This window comes from Anser anser (genome assembly GCF_964211835.1).
Source record: "Anser anser genome assembly, chromosome: 3".
Lineage (NCBI taxonomy): Eukaryota > Metazoa > Chordata > Aves > Anseriformes > Anatidae > Anser > Anser anser.
Genome location: NC_139722.1, coordinates 115,212,972 through 115,227,976, shown reverse-complemented (window position 1 = coordinate 115,227,976; position 15,005 = coordinate 115,212,972). Strand labels below are relative to the sequence as shown.

The following is a 15,005-nucleotide window of genomic DNA, read 5'->3' as shown; positions in this document are numbered from 1 at the left end:
TTTACAATGAACAAGTTCAAAAGGAAACACAACTAAGCACAGAATATAAAAGAGTTAGAGCAACTGAAGAGTTAATGCTGAAAATACAAATTTGTACTCATTTTCTGGACCCGAGTTCATCTCTCATGCTTCAATATCTCTATTGCGCTGTTGTTTCACAGAGAGAGACCAGAAAAGCACTTGCAAACCCCAATCTCTGCAGCGGGCGAGCGTGAGGCGCTGGGACACCCTCTGGCCCAGACTTCACAGAGACGTTACAAAGGCAGCTTTCAGACCTAACGGTGAGGAGAAAGGGACCCAGCACAAACTGAGAGGATTTAGACTGAAGACACATGCTGAAGACACAGCAAAGCTTTGATCTAGAGCTGATCTCATACCCACCGAAGAGATGACCAGAGAAACTTGTCCTGTTTGTTCTTGCTGTGATGCTCCAAATTCCCCAGGACGTGTTATTTTAAATGAGCTCAAAATCCCACCAGGGCTCAACAGAGCCACGTGATGTTAGGGGAAACTCCAGAAAGACCTCCAGTATATTTTTGCTCACTCTAACACACAAGGAGTCCACAGCCCACTTCTGATGGCACTTGTACAACACGTGTCACGCTCCATTCTCACATCCTTATCCACCCAGCACTCCTAACACATCTCCTTCCAGGGCAAAACCCATCCAGTGCTGGTGTTACTCCATAAACCACCTTATTTGTTTCGCTAATAATAGGACCATAGCTAATGGTCCCAGAGACGAGCCCCTGGCACTGCACAGTCCCAATTTGGGGGTACCCAAAACCTTTGGGTAAATAAATAGATATGACATTAAAAAAAAAACACAACAATTTCTGGCTATGTAATTATAAACTGCATCATTATGCATGTGCATGGTAGAAGGAGAGAACAAACTGAGGTCACTCAGGAAACTTCGATGCTGGCGTTTCTTCACCTCCAAGTGTCTGACTTTGCAGCTTTAATAATATTCTTGTTATGAAGGGGGTTTGTGTAATTTATATATAGATTATGGGTTGCTGTCTATTGGCAGACACCTGCAGAATTGGCTGAATGCAGTTTAAAACAGCAAACATTTCCTCTGTTGCAAGCAGCTGCCTTAACTAGAAGACCATTTAATTGCAGGTATTACTTACGCTCTGAATGAAATAGGAGCGTAATTTTGATTCTGTGATATGCCCAGGGATGACAGCATCATTTAATGTATCCATCAAAAGTTACTAACTTGATCATAATTGAATGGTGAACATTCACCTTTCTTTTAACCTTTCTTTTAAATTTTAAATGACCTTTCCTTTAAATTACCATCACAGACTTTTAATGGGTTTCTCAAAAGTTATTGTTATGAACATGAATATTACAGGAATGAAATCAGCCTGTTAAAGCCAGTAATCACAGTGCCTAAACAAAACTGATACCTGCAAATAATCTGCTGAGGTATCAAGAACTCTCTTGTCCCTAAAGAATTGAGGCAAATACATTGACTGGTAGAGATAACGATAGTATCAGAGTTAATTGGTTGTTTTATTGAATAGAGATAGTGAATTAAATGGGTCGGAATTCATGCAGGGATAGAAGTTATTTACAGTGTGTCCTGTGGTTAACAGGCATAAGCTGATCTTTTGCGTCCTCCACACTTGGCTTGTTCATGCTGGATACCAGCTGCATGGTGCAGGCGCCGACCTGTCACGCTGGCTGTGACCCTGCAGCCATGAGCACACCAGATCACACAGCCATGTATTATTATTAATGATGTGCAGGCAAGGCTAGCGAGCAACACCAGGGAACAAAGCCCTGCGCCGCTGTTAACCTCAGTAGTAATGGAATCTTTTTGAAATGCCCTTTTTCATTCTTATTTCTAAATCAGGAGCGTATGTGCTGTGTTTAGTTATTTAGGAGGAGTTCAGTCCCTGCTTTGATGGGGCTCAGCATCTGCTGTGCGCACATCATCGTTTCTCTCCCTGGAGGAAAAACTACAGTAGTGGCTCAGCAAGATGCCTACTCATCCAGGGAAGAGGCGCGATGCACACAGGGCCAATAAATACTTCCTCTAACGATCGGGCCTGTAAGCACGTCTCAGTCCCAGGTTGAGTGGACCATCTCCAGGTTTAAGACAAGTGTTTGCACTTTGGCCTCTTCTGTCAAGAAAGAGGCCAGTTTTTAAGTTGTGCTGACTTTTTTTCCCAATAACCTCCCATTTCTCATGGTCTTAGTAAAGAGGTATCAGATCACTACTGCTAACATCTAACTGGGAGCAGAGCCCTGACTGCCCCCTGTGGTCCATTAGTCCTTTGTCCAGCCTCCTCCTTTACTTGATCTAATAATATGCTAAATGACACCCTATGAGCTTAAGTACCATCTACAGAAATCAATGTATAACCAAGTTACTGACCATGTAAAATTGGCTACAAATAGCAGAGATATTCTTCTGTGAGGATTTTTTTTTTCCTACCAGGCAACAGTTTCCAGCTATTATTGCCATTTCTTAGGTATAATTATATATAGTTGGTGCTCAGCTGAGTTTACAACCTTCTGTAATTCCCTATTCTCATTTATTTTTCTGCCCCAACAAGCCTAACTGCCAATATCAGGAAATATCCACCTCATTTACAAAGAGAGGACAAAAATATGTAATTCCACACATAGATCACCTTATAAACCGTAAGTTTTAATACTGGGCACTGGAAAAAGGCACTTAGCTATGTACTATGCTACCTACACTGACTCAGTATATGCAATGGCTATGCAATACATGTCACTAAAGGCACCAAAAGTTACTAGAAATGGAGCATGTCTGGACCTGTGAAGCACCACGCCAATAGCTACGCATCATCTGCCTTAGCATCCAGCCTTGCACTGCATGCTTGCCCAAACCTAGTAAAACTAATTACCACGGGATTTATTTTTTTAATGGAAAAGCTGCAGTTAGATACAATCTGAATGCTCCACACTGAGCACTGTCCACCAGATGAACAAATGACTGCCACTTCTTCCTGTGGAGAAGGCAGCTATTTGCTTCCAGTCGCTCCAGCAGCGGAAGCCATAGCTCAGTTCTCAGTTCCACCATCCTGGGGAGGCAGCAGCAGAGCCAGACTACCTGTTAGCATCACAAAAACGATTCTCACAGGGTCTCTATTGAAATACTTCTGTGCAGATCCCCTTTTGTTACGTGCAATTTCTGGTTGCATTTTGCAGATCACATTTTCACACATCCTTACTGAAGCTACCACTGCTAAGTTTCATCCAGCCTGTTCCAAGAGTGGACAAAGATTTCCAGTTACAGAGAATCCCACCATTTACACAAAAGCTTTCTGATAATCATCTCTTCTCTTTGAGAACTATTGGATTTCACATCACAGCTGATCACACAGCTTACAGCCTCCCTGCAACATGCTTTCAGCACAAGCTGAGGGGCCACCAGCTGATGCAGGGCACCTAGCGGGAGGAGCAGAGGCACGAGCAAAGCTGCCAAGTGCTCCAGTGCCCCCAGCTATCCCCCAGGTTGGTCTGCAGCGCTGCTGCAGCTCACCCCAGCCCAACAGCCAGGACTGTGCTGGTGCCAAAAAAGCACTGTTGATATTTGCCCTGACCCTCTGAAAAATCAGTGGCAAAGGAAATGAAATACCAGTAAGGAACAAGAGTCTGTTTGCTCGGGATGACAAAAGCAGGAAGGTTACTGGCTTGGGAGAGTTAATCTGTCTCCTTCGTATCTGGTGATATTTTAGATGACCTCAAGAAGCCATTTTCACTATTTCAGAGATGCTCTTTTTGGTCTGTGACTGCAGACAGTATCTTCAGGGCTGTCAGGTACAGCTGTCCCATCTCACAGCTCCTACACAACTCACCTTTACACTACCAAAACTGGATGCAGGACAGCAAAGTGGCTGCAACGACACCAGCCTGCTGTGCTGAATGCAGCCACAGGCTTCCGACGGGGGCTGCCCAGTCCTCCCCACACACATCTGCATCCCTATGGCTCTCCAGGCAGAAATCATCACTCGCTGGTGAAAAGACAGTTAGAAGGCCTAGTACATTATGTTTATTATATTAAATTACTTCAGAATATTTACTGGAAGGTGCTGACAAGGTTTTCACTTATTTTCCTTAGTCAATGCCCACATCCCAAAGATGCTGCACTAAGCCCTCCTGGGAATCCATCAGAGATGCATCCTCCCCTGTCAACACTACCCCATGAAACAGTGGCTGGTAAAAGGCAAAGCCCATCACATGAAGCAAATGGCAAATTAACAGCAGAGTTTAGCATCAGAAAAACACCAAAGGTCCTTATGCTTGAATGAGGGGAAGGATCCACCCTTTGAAAATGTTCATCTGGCTGTACAGGAAGAAAAAAAATATGGTCCAAGGACGAACACATAGAAATGCTGTCAGGAATGTTTTTGCCCAAGAAGGAATCTTTTCCTGGGAGACCACGAGAACATGTTTTTGCCTCCTCTGCCACCTATTTACTCTGCTGGGTCAAGAGAAGTCAGCTCAGAGCATTCAGGTACAGCTGAACGCATTTTGTAATCTCCAGTCTCCAAAGGAGCGCAGGCAACACACTGCCACAGACCCCTTCAGACCAGGGTGCTTGGGGCAGGATGTGCTGCTTCTGAAGAGTTTCAGAGACGTCCCCTTTCTCTCTATGCATGGTGCGAAGAAGGTTGCCTGAGCAGCTGACCGAACCATTTTGGAGCACTTTTTCCACTGCTATGGACATCTCTGCAGGTTGCAAGCACTTGGTCCAGAGTTTTCACCAAAGTCATACGAATTTTGAAATACAATGACTCTGCAGCCTTGGCCAAGGATTTCAACTGCATTCCCTAGGCATTATGCTTACTGTGCTAAAAAGCACCTGCAAAGCATTTCTTTGTGATATTTACTTTATAAAAGTAAAGGACAGGGAGAAGAAAAATCACTTTCTTTCTGCTGTTCCTTAGTTTGCGTAAGCAGCCGATTGTAAATGTCAAACTCCAGTGGTGCATTAGAAAAGGATCATGCTGAAAAATCCTGCCTTGAAGGCCAGAGCCCGGGGTACTCACCAGCCCCAGGACCGCTCTAATTTCACACACAACATCCTACATTAGGACCACCTGCAGTGACGCCTGATGTAGCCTTCACAACTCCAGTAGCATGGAAGCTGAAAAGATTCCAACAGCACGTGTGTAGAGGGTTCGGGTTCGCCCTATGCTAAATTTTGGGCAGCACCCCTTTGCTTCAGAGAGCTCTGTCCAGGTTTAAAGGGGTGAGTGGGGAACACTGTGAGATCTGAGCTCATTAGAGGAGCAGGTGGGGATGTTTGCAGCTGAACACGCAGGTTGCTTTGGGAATAATATGAGACAGATGTCCTATATTCACACTCCTTGAGCGTTTTCTTCAAATAAATTGAAAGTGCAGGGTTTAAGGCTGACTCTGTCATTTATCTCTTTAACAACTCTACTTCTGTTTTCTTCTAGGGTAGCAAATCTTTTTTTCTAAAGGATGACTCAAGAAGCTAGAAAGCAAAAAATGTTTTCTGATTGAGCAAGGGAAACGAAGTGCTCTCTGGTAAATGAGCTTACAGTAATTTCACGTAGAGAGTACTGGGAGGTGCTCTGCACATGGCCCGTGACCAGGCACAAAGTCAAACAGTGGGGAAGCTCACTGAAGAAAACACACACTAGGCTTTACTAAGGGGATTTCCCTTCAACACACCTTCCCAGCAACATGTTGTTGTTGTTCAGGCTGGGGAGGGAGTCCGTTTTTACAAATGCTAAGTATAGCTTGTGGTTGCTACTCCAGCACAGCAATGCACTTATTCATATCAAATGTCTGAAATGGATGAAGGGACAGTGATTGCACACCTGAGTCCTGGGAGACACACAGGCAGGTCTAGAACCATTAATAGAGAGTTAGCAAAAATGTGCTCAGCAATGTGGAGAATAACACGAAGAGATTACTCAAACTACACACAAAAGCAAGGAAGACTTGATTCTTCTTCATTCATAAACATTTTCCTTTGAAAGACCCAAGCGTCCAGACGTCTGCAAATGGGTAGTGTTTTGGGGTCTCTCCTTTTCGGAGACTCTGCCACAGCCTCTAGCAGAGGACAGCTAGTGAGCATCAGAAGGTTCCCACTACCCACCATCTAGAATTGACTCAGGGAGGTTCCTCTGGGTTAGATGACAAGCCCCCTTTGTCAAGATCTGGGATTTATATATTTAAAAACCCATTGCACAGGCAATGTACAAGGGACTAAAACAGGAAACAAACTTTTAAGATGATATATTAGGAAAGAAAAAAAAAAAGGAGGGATTTACAAGTCCACTGTCTTTGCTTATGATTGATAATGTAGTCCTCAGTGATGCAGGAATGCCATTTACTGCCAACTTCACTGCTTGTGCTTTTGGGACTCAGAACTGTGCAAAGAAAACTTGCAAAAACCTGCACAGGGAATTAGTTCAGGTCTCAAAATAAAGAGGCAATAATTCACCAACTCCATCTTCACTAACAGCAGTTAATGCAAAACAAATTCCATGGGAGTTTGCAAAAATGTCAGAAGACAATAATACTTTGGTGAGGCAGAGCATATTTTATGCATCCTGCTCATTAGCTGTAAAGCCTGTCTGCATGACTGTTTTTTCTCATTTGAATTAATCACATTGTATATTATGAAGAGACACGCTGAGCCCTTTAGTACCTAAAACATTTAAAAGATGTTATTAAAAAGTTATTTTGGAAATTTGCAATTGCACATCTATTCATACACTTGCACTCAGCGATTCTCTTACCCTCACAGTCTGCATCCAGCTAAAGATAATGAGGTTTGTTTACACAGACGGATGCTAGGAGCCACATGCTTACAAGAAAGTAACAGTATTATTCTTCTGAAAGGCGATTAATTTTAAAATCTGAGCTACAGAGCAGCTGATTGCTGTAAGTAGATTTGTCAAACTACTTCACAGAAAGTTTGTGTGTCATCTCTTCAAATGCAGGAAGAAAACTGAAGTATTCAGAGCTCAGTTAGATTTGGTGTACGACCTACTTCCAAAACCAGGAATGCAGAAAATACACACTCAACCCAGGCCACGAAGAGCACTCCTCTACAGATAATATCTTGGCTAGTCTGGAGCCGTAAATATTTAAAGCACAGAAAAAAAACCTTTGCAAATCAACGAACCAATCCTCTGTCTACCAACATATATCCCCTCGCATGAACTAAGTATCAGTCTTAAAGACATTGACATTTTTGCTTCATCCTTTACATGAAGACACTTCTGCTAGCTTGAAGCCCTCTTTCAGTTGCTGCGCTAGATGCAGTCAGCGCCAGTTTATTCCCATCTGACCCAGCACCAAATGACTCTCCTCTCTCCCTGGTGCCCAGCCTCAATCAATTTAGAGACATCAGCATAAAGTCTCCAGGCAGCCCTAAAAGTGAGAACTGGGCACTGATCTTTTGACTACAACCTTGGGTTTGCGTCCAAGCCAGGCACTAAGCAGTTCTGCAAACACAGGTCTTCAGGCTGCTAAAATTATTAAAAGCAAGATATAAAATAACCTATGGATTTTAGAGTTCTAACAACATTATGAAATTGGGAAAATAAAACAGACAAGCAGGTTTAGCTCAGGCACCTGTGGGCCATGATGATAAAGGTTGATACAAGGGCAGCAGATCCCAGTGCTAAATGGATAAAATGGCATCCCCAGCAGTTTTTTTTTCCTCATTCATTACCAGTGAAGTTTTAGAGTCACCACGTAGCCCTGCCCACCCTTCTCCACAGGGATATCAGTATCGAGTCATTTGTCAGCAGAATAATGTCACATTTTACAATATCACCCTTAAATACCGGTGCGCTCACAGGACAGTGCTGGAGGTTATTGATTTTGAACCAATGACACAGCAGAGAGCATCCCCCAGCAGGAGAGATGCCCAAGGTCAAATGGCTTCTTAAAATACACATTTGGATATCAGGAGTTTCATAAGGTCCAATAAACTATCAGGTACTGACTGGCGGCACTATTTATAATCAGCCTGTACAGTGCTGACCCCTTTTTTCCTTTAATGAAATTTGGGTTTTGTTGTCATTGTCAGGTATTTTGAGTTAGCAAAGTGCTGTGACCTCTCCCACACTAAAAATGAAAAGATTGTCATAAAAGCCTAGCAGTAGCAACAGCTTCCGGAAATAGCATATATCTATTTAGGTAATACAAACAAGATTTCAAGTCTGTAAAAGCATAAGCTGTTAAACCAAACACCAAACCATCCATAAATGCTTCTATACCACTGAGAAGGAGAGCGCTCTCTCCTTCATTCAGTCTCTGTAAAATAAATCTATGCACGAGCAAAACGTGCGTTACTGCAGCAACGACATCAAGTTGTCCTGAATTAAGACATTCAAGAATTAAAGCTCTCCCTCTTTCTGCATTGCCTAAAGGACAAGGGTTTCCTAAAGGCAACACTTCTTGCAGAGGGCCTCCTACATCCCAGATCACTGCAGCCCCGGCTGGAGGTCGCTCGCCCTGATGTTCTCAAGTCCCCACACCTCACCTTCAGCACTACTTTTTCCTCCTTACCCAGCAGGAGTTTTGGCTACAATGGGCTAGCAAAACCTCATTCTAAATTCCTTCTCCTGCCCCACTGCTGGTTTGCTCACCTGACCTTTAAGTTCTCCTGCACCATACATAAGGGGGAAAAGCACAAGTCACAACAAAAAATCCAGGAAACAGAAGCTTATAACTTCAGGCCATGCTGTATTTAGCAATTCCCTGGTGTGCTGCTGTTTTTAATTGCTGTTGTCAGAACATATGCAGGAGATATACCTGCTGTTTTATGAAAGAGTGCCCTTTATATGTGGTTGTTTGGAGCTTGACTGTCATCAGACCAGTTAACAGGAGTATGAGCTGTCAGGATCAAGCACAGCACCTAAACCCCGCCGTTTCCTACAGCACTGCTCTGCTGTACTGCCCATGGAAGTTGGCTGGGTGAGTTTCTGTGCACGCAACAGAGAGAGGTGCATTTTGGATGTGTGTATACATGTTGATACGTAACATAGTGCATCACAATATTCTGATTTGCAAGTGAGTGATGCAGAGTTTTTATGAGGCGAGATTAAAACTCTTCAGTTGATCTGTATTGATTTTATTTTTGCAGCACTGTCTGCCTGACCATACATCTTCCCATGTCGGAGACCAGACTGAAGCCAGGACCCAGCTTTTTGTGGGCCAAAGCCAAACACAGCTAAATTGTACACTCACCTGCTTTACCAAACAGCCACTGTGGCAGATGCAGTCTCCAGCGAATCCTCGCCCCGCAGCCACCTCGCATGGCCCTCTGCACCGCCACGAGCACAGAGCATGGAGGGGCCACGCCGCAGGGGGAGACCGGCACAGTCTGCCCTGCTCAGACTAAGTTTAGCGCTTGTACAGGTGCACACACACATGCAACTGCCAAAACCACGCCGGGAAGCCAAAGGCAAGCGTTGCACAAGCATTGCCGCTGAGGGAGAGCAGCGGCACCTCCATGCTCAGCAGCCGCAGCTTCCGTGGTGGTGCCTTGGCCACGACACCAGCATCTCTCCCTTTCTTTGCACACCGGTAAAGAGATACTTGGAGCATCTCCTGTGTGACCTGGAGGTTCCCAGCCCTTCTTACTGACTCAGAAAACCAGCAGGTTGCATGAAAGCAGCAAACACACCCACACTGCCTTTTCAGCCTTTTTAGCACTTGCCAAGCATCACTTCAGCCTCAACATTATAGATGTTTAACAGGTCCATACCGAACGCCTTTGAACCTTGCAATCAATACAACTGAGCCACCGCACAGATTTTACCATTGATCCATGTTTCACTTCATTAAATGTTAGTTTCACAATGTTCAAAATGGGCTTGTTTAAAATTGTTTAACAACCTGTTGTTGCATCATTGGCTCTAAAATGGCCACGCACGACTGACTGCAAGCAAACCTGCAAGTTATTTATTTCTTGCCCTAGAATAATATCAGTTTGGCAAATTCACTTTTAAAAGTTTGCAACACATTTAGCAGTATCCACTTTAAGCTCATGTATACTGATAATACTGCTTACCAATAACCCTTTGGGATTCAGACAAGGCAGCATAACATCCAGCTGTCCCCAGCACACACTCACCTGTAGGTACCGTAAAAGCTAGGCTATGAATGCAGATTAATTACATGCCTGGGAAGCTGCTGCCATGCCAGCTGTTTCCACTGCATGCCCAGTACTGAGGAAGGAAAAGTCAGTGCAAAAATGGGAACAGGATGGTACCAAGGCATGTCCTCAGCTTGTGCACTGCCCAGCCGAGGCAGAAAACAGTTGCAGGATTTCGGTGTGCACTGCAATTCACCATGGGCAATGCCAGCTTCGAGCCAGCAGCAGAGAGAGATGGCACACACAACAGAAGTCAAATGGTGGGCCCACCTTCTTCGAACATCACTGCCAAGCTGCCCACCCTCTATGCTCTGAGAAGGGGCTCTCTTTAAAATTCTTCAAACTTTACATATATATATATATATATTTTAAATCATATCAGCTCCCCTGGTGTAGGTAGGTGCAAGTGCTGCAGAACAAGCCATTAGTCCCTTAAAGACTGTACAGTCCTGAAATAGACTGAGTTACACAGATTTGCAGCAGTATGAATGCATACACTCAACAAATTAACGATCAACTCTGCTTCACGGCTTCTCTTTCGTGATCTGCTGAGTTAAGTGTGAAACACCAAATCTTGATCTATTCCTGCCACACCAGGATGGCAGGGAGCATCCATCAAGCCCTTAGCCCCCAGGCAATGTGTGGCACAGGCTAACCTATGAGGGCTGACAGCATACCATCGCTCTCTTACTGCTACTAACAAACAGCATTATTTATCTTCTGGACAAGTTTAATATTTTAGTGCAAATGGTTTTATGTACTAGTATTCCCTCATTTCTATGGCCTTGGGTCACTAGCCTCTGTATTTTCTCTTCTAGAGCCAACAGCTAGTAATGGAGAAAAATATTGTACATTCATTACAGAGGGTGAAAAAAAATGATCTACATTCATGTGATTCCTTCGCTCTCTGGTTAAAGGTTGGACTTGCCTCTTCATTCTTTTCTCATGTAATTTATTAAACCCTCTGCCACTACAAAATTTATAGCAAGTCTTGGAGTAGGTAGAAACGCATTTGTGAAAACAGCTGGTACATTGGACAAAACACCACATAAGAATCAGTGTTATTTTAAATTAAAATACATGAGCTTTTAAAGTGGATCAGCTGCTGACAAGCTTTGCCACCTACCCCTTGCAAGATGCACCCGGGCCACCTGCCTAGGCAAGGGCCTCCTTGCTGCACCTCTGTTGGGCGCTGCTTTTGCAAATAAAATACACTCGTCAAGTGTTTTGGAAATTGTGACTCACTTTTGTTGCTGCTGAGAGGCAAGATGACAGTCCAGCAAACTGGAGCCTTGACAAAGCCTGGGTGTACTGCTCCTCTTGCTGCAGCACTGGGGCCTTCAGAGGAAGCACTCTGGTTCGAGAAGGGGGTGTCAGAGTATTAGACAAGGCCTACAGACAAGAAATAGTGGCACTCTTATTCACAAGGCTGTTAATTAGACATTGCAAAAACACAGAATACTGTCATTTTTGTAATTTGGTAATTTGTATTATATGAACTTCATTTTGATATTTGAACTATATTTTGGTATTTGCCCAATACCAAAATCTCCCAGTCATTATTCACTCCTCTGATCAACAAAAGAGCACTGCTAAATTTTGAGGGAAACCTTTTGGTTTTGGAGCTACAAGCTCCACGGCCGAGAGGAGGACACGCATGTCTATGTTCAAATTTGGAGGGCTGCACTGCACACTGTCATCAAACCACCTCCACAATTATAGCCTGGAGTTTCACATTCCCCACTGAAGCGGCATTAGCAAAGGCATTCAGAAAATTCTCATTTGCTTCTTATTTTTCTCCATCCCCCAGTTTTGCTTTGAGCAGAGAAGCCCTACCAACAGTAGTGGCTGGGAAGCGGTCCCTTTGACTTTACAGCTTAAGAATCACACAACGCAATGTTTTTGTTTTCACCATCAACAGGATAAATAGCATTTCTCTGACACATTGAAAACCCTACACAGATAATTCCAACAGGATAAAGGGAGTGCAGAGCCACTCCAGTCACAGGTCAGCATGATTTTGCAAGGCCCAGCAACCTCCGCCAATTTGTTTGGCACAGCCACAAAACCTTCCTCCTGCAAAGCCACTCACTTTGGTGTTGAGGCGGAAAAGGAGAAAGAGTGAAATAAGCTCTTCTCTGCAAAGTTTTATTCATCTGAACATCAATAAAAAACACAGATGGTCTTTTCTCTGAGTGAAGACCATTTAGCACCTGGAAAATTCAAGTTTGAAAGAGACCAGAAGGCGAAGGGGAGAAATATGTTTGTACTGGCACTTCGCTTTGCAAACTGAGCCGTACCCCTTTAATCAGCAGCAAATGTTCCCGTGCACTGCAGTAGCATGCACAAACCAAGCGTCTCTCTCAAATAGATGAAGGAATTTCTTCATGTAAATAAAGAAATGTTTTGCACTGACTTAAGAAAAAAAAAAAGTGCCTTTTAGAATTTATAAAATAGAGGGAAAAGGTGTTTATAATAAAGGTGTTAATAACGCTGTTTGAGACTTGCCTGTCTTTACTGAAATTACTTTGAAGAAATAGGGATGAAGTCTGGAGCAGTTCAGAGAGACCTTCCCCCAGGAGTGCAGTTCAAAAAGCAGTATTTTTGTGAGCCGTATTCCCAAGAGAAAGGCATCAGGGACTCCCACTTACCTGCCAGGGGTGCCATAGAAAATGAATTCACATCACAGACTAAGACGAACACTAAACCAAGAACAAATGAATTAAGCATGCGTCTCACTGCCAGGCTCTACAAATCCAGAGTAAAGCCCATACAGACTTACTCATCGAGTTGTTCTGAGTTGAATAAATTAGTTACACAGGAGTGAACAGAAGTAGGAGATATCTGATCGATCCTGTAAATTCCCTAAAGCCCTTTAAAAACCTAACCTTCAGAATGAGGAAAACCTCCTTTTGAACTACTTTAAGCTGATTTTTAATTACGAAGTATAGAGCATTTCAGCCATGGGTTGTTTTTTTGTTGTTGTTGTTACAAGTTACATTTTTTATAACTCAACAAGAATTATGTAGTTTGTCAAGTACCATATCTGTATCCTTTTGATAAATACTTAATTGTCCTACCATGTTCTACTGTAGTTATATATGAGAGCAAGAGCACCTGCAAAATACAACTATTTTTGACCAAGACAGATTTCTACTGTTTATGGACCAAATTTTGCTAAGAGGTAGACAGGGAGAAAATCCGCTTACAGCAAAGGTATATCAATAATGCCATTAGTTCAGGAGCTTACCTAGCATGTTTATCTTTTATTGCAGTAGTTCTGTCACTTCATTTCAATACATATTACCATTTTTACCACAGTTACAGGTTTATAATCTCTGATTCCAAAGGCCTTAGGCCTTTAAGAGCAGCCACTAACAATGGGCAGTTACCAATACTCACAAATGATTAAATTTTAAACCTTTTTAAATACTAAATGTGACGATTTTCATGTAATTTACCAAAAACAATTGCAACAGATATACCAAACTAAGAAGAGAAAATGCATCATTTTCACATAATTTTCCAGTCATTTATGCCTACGAAATAAATCCCAGTTCTTGGGACTGTGTCTATAAAACAGCAATGAAAACGTGAAGGCAATCAGACCCTTTCTTTTAAGTGTACTTCCAGCCAGCTAAAACAGAACTACCTTTCCTGATGGTTTAAATGTTGTACAGATTGTTTTCAATTACCAAAGCAGATTTTTTTAAAAATGGTTTGGTGTGCAGTTATAGCTTAGTTAAGACTAAGATGGCACTGGCGGCGTATTTTTCCCACCCTTTATTTCTCTGTAAAGAATGAAAACTTGTAGGACACATTTGAACAGAGAGCAACTCAGAGTGCTATTTTGGATCAGTTGTACCACTCTCTTTTAATACCATATCTTATTTATGTAATTTTAGCTCTTCTTGTTTAGGCTGCCAGAATACAGGGCATAACAATATGAGAAATAGAAATTACAAATGTGGCTAGCTAATAAACGGTTTGCTCAGAAATCTCTTGGGGAACATATTTAATTACTCCTAGGTAAAAACAATCAGTCTGCCTAACATTTCCTCCCCGTCCAAATGGATAGCACTGGAAAATTAGCATAAATGTTTCCAACTCCTGCTCTGATTTATGCAGTTTGCTGTTTACAATGTTTCTATGTTGCCATAAAACTTAAATGCAGCAAATATGAGTTAGAATACTTTTTTTTTTTTATGCTATGCATTCAAGAAAGTTTTCCCTGATACACATGGTTGCTGCTGCATGCTCACAGTTACCTGTGGGCAGTAAGCAGGGCAACAAATGATTTATATGACTGCCAGTCTTCCCAAGGAAACACTTTTTCCCCCCTCTATGAGGGGCATGACATGACGAGAAATGACTAGAAATTGCAAACTTCAAACAATTTTTCCACCTTCAGATTACGCACCTGGGAACTTTACCACAGCTCATTTCACGGTGGGATGTAGTCATGCCTTTGCACGTGCTGTGTTACAGAGGTCTTGGCACATCCCAAATCCTAACGTCAGCCTGGAGAAACGTGCAGGAGCAGGACGCAAGAAGCTGGCCCTATCCACAAAATGGCTGCCGCCACTCCCTGCTGAGCACTGCAGGCCCAAGCCATGACCTCCAGCCTCTGCCAGGCCTGTGGTGGGGCAGGGGAGTCATTTGGCAAGCCTGGAAAACGCCCCCTTTGAGAATCCACTTATCCTGTGCTCTGGGGGAAAATTCTGAGAGGATTTTTGCTGTCTATCACCAGCAGCTGCGCTGATTGTGGGTGCCTGGGTGTTGGCCACGGAGCCCTGTGAGGAAAGGTCCCGTCCGGTTCCAGCGGCCCCCAGCACAGGGCACAGCCTGGCCCCTCAGCACCACC

General features: G+C 43.3%; 1 long non-coding RNA gene across 3 annotated transcripts in view; it reads right to left on the bottom strand.

The window, feature by feature from the left end:
* Nucleotides 1-15,005, bottom strand: part of LOC310898032 — a 60,840-nt gene that overhangs the window by 38,454 nt on the left and 7,381 nt on the right. For 2 of the 3 annotated variants that reach the window (XR_014582899.1, XR_014582901.1), the window contains 2 exons: nt 12,650-12,792; nt 11,387-11,533 (listed from right to left, as the gene is read on the bottom strand). This is a non-coding gene — a long non-coding RNA (uncharacterized lncRNA). The remainder of the gene's footprint in view (nt 1-11,386; nt 11,534-12,649; nt 12,793-15,005) is intronic. The other variant, XR_014582900.1, reaches the window with a different exon arrangement.